Raw genomic sequence first — 2,246 nt, 5'->3', positions numbered from 1 at the left:
TATTTTATTCTGAGCCAATATGGCATTCAGAGTATCAACTTCAAGAACTCCCTTCTTCATAGGCGTCCCATTATTCACAGGATTCCTTTCAGAAGTGTACATGAACTGGTTATTAGCAACCATGTCAATGAGTTCTTGAGCTTCTGCAGGCGTTTTCTTTAGATGAATGGATCCACCTGCAGAAGTGTCCAGTGACATCTTTGATAGCTCAGATAAACCATCATAGAATATATCCAGGATGGTCCATTCTGAAAGCATGTCAGAAGGACACTTTTTGGTCAACTGTTTGTATCTTTCCCAAGCTTCATAGAGGGATTCACCTTCTTTCTGTCTGAAGGTTTGAACATCAGCTCTAAGCTTGCTCAGCTTTTGAGGAGGAAAGTACTTGGCTAAGAAAGCCGTGACCAGCTTATCCCAAGAGTTCAGGCTGTCTTTGGGTTGAGAATCCAACCATAATCTAGCTCTGTCTCTTACAGCAAAAGGGAAAAGCATGAGCCTGTAGACTTCAGGATCTACTCCATTAGTCTTAACAGTATCACATATCTGCAAGAATTCAGTTAAAAACTGAAAAGGATCTTCAGATGGAAGTCCATGAAACTTGCAGTTCTGCTGCATCAGAGAAACTAACTGAGGTTTCAGCTCAAAGTTGTTTGCTCCAATGGCAGGAATGGAGATGCTTCTTCCATGTAAATTGGAATTAGGTGCAGTAAAGTCACCAAGCATCTTCCTTACATTATCATTATTTTCGGCTGCCATCTCCTCTGCCTGTTCAAAAATTTCTGAAAGATTATCTCTGGATTGTTGTATTTTAGCTTCTCTTAATTTTCTCTTCAGAGTCCTTTCAGGTTCTGGATCTGCTTCCACAAGAATGTTCTTATCCTTGCTCCTGCTCATATGACAAAGAAGAAGGCACAGAAAAATAATAATAATAATAATAGAGATCCTTTATACCACAGTATAGGGATCCTTTTGTGAGTGGAAGAAAAGGGGGAGACAAAGAATGTAATATAAAGGAAGAAACACAACTGTGAGAATGGAAGAGATGTGAGATGAGATGTTAGGATATGAATGAATAAATAGAATAGGATGGGGGAGGTATAATTTTCGAAAATTATTTTTGAAAAGGAGTTAGTGATTTTTGAAAATAGTTTTTGAAAATTGTTAGTATTTTTTTTTTCAAAAATTTTTTTTTTTGAAATCAAAAATAAAAATAAAAATAATTAGTTAATTAAAAGGAAATTTTTGAAAAAGGGGGAGATATTTTCGAAAAATGAGAGGGAGAGTTAGTTAGGTGGTTTTGAAAAAGTTAAGAAACAAACAAAAAGTTAGTTAGTTAGTTGAAACAAATTTTTGAAAAGATAGGAGGTTAGGAAGTTAGAAAAGATATTTTGAAAAGATATTTTTGAAAAAGATAAGATAAGAAGATATTTTGAAAAGATATGATTGAAATTAGTTTTGAAAAAGATTTGATTTTTAAAATCTCAATTAATGACTTGATTCATAAGAAATCACAAGATATGATTCTATAACTTAAAGTTTGAATCTTTCTTAACAAGCAAGTAACAAACTTGAAATTTTTGAATCAAAACATTAATTGTTTATGTTATTTTCGAAAATTTAATACAAAAATAGGAAAAAGATTTTCGAAAAATATTTTTGGAATTTTCGAAAATAACTAAGAATTTTGAAAAAGATTTGATTTTTGAAAAAGATTTTGAAAAAGATAAGATTTTCAAATTGAAAATTTGATTTGACTCATGAGAAACAATTTGATTTTTAAAAATTTTTGAAAAAGTCAACTCAATTTTCGAATTTGATGAGAGAAAAAGGGAAAGATATATTTTTTTTTTATTTTTGAAATTTTTATGAAAACATGAAAATTATGCAATACATGAAATTTTTAGATTAAAACAATGAATGCATGCAAGAATGCTATGAATGTCAAGATGAACACCAAGAACACTTTGAATGTCAAGATGAACATCAAGAACATATTTTTGAAAAATTTTTAATGCAAAGAAAACATGCAAGACACCAAACTTAGAATTCTTTAATGCTTAGACACTAAGAATTCAAGAATGCATATGATAAACATGAAAAGACACAAAACAAAAAATCATCAAGATCAAACAAGAAGACTTACCAAGAACAACTTGAAGATCATGAAGAACACTATGAATGCATGATATTTTCGAAAAATGCTAGATGCATATGCAAGTGACACCAAACTTATGATATGACTCAAG

The 2,246-nt window shown here is 31.1% G+C and overlaps 1 non-coding gene across 1 annotated transcript; it reads left to right on the top strand.

Moving 5' to 3' along the window:
• The first annotated feature begins 252 nt into the window (after positions 1–252).
• LOC112745430 (small nucleolar RNA R71) lies at positions 253–360 on the top strand. Its single transcript, XR_003173359.1, has one exon. It is a non-coding gene; the product is annotated as a small nucleolar RNA R71 (small nucleolar RNA).
• Positions 361–2,246: the final 1,886 nt, after the last annotated feature.

The sequence above is a fragment of the Arachis hypogaea genome, chromosome 14 (genome assembly GCF_003086295.3).
Source record: "Arachis hypogaea cultivar Tifrunner chromosome 14, arahy.Tifrunner.gnm2.J5K5, whole genome shotgun sequence".
NCBI lineage: Eukaryota > Viridiplantae > Streptophyta > Magnoliopsida > Fabales > Fabaceae > Arachis > Arachis hypogaea.
The sequence above is the reverse complement of the archived record's forward strand: the minus strand, read 5'-3'. Positions and strand labels throughout refer to the sequence as shown.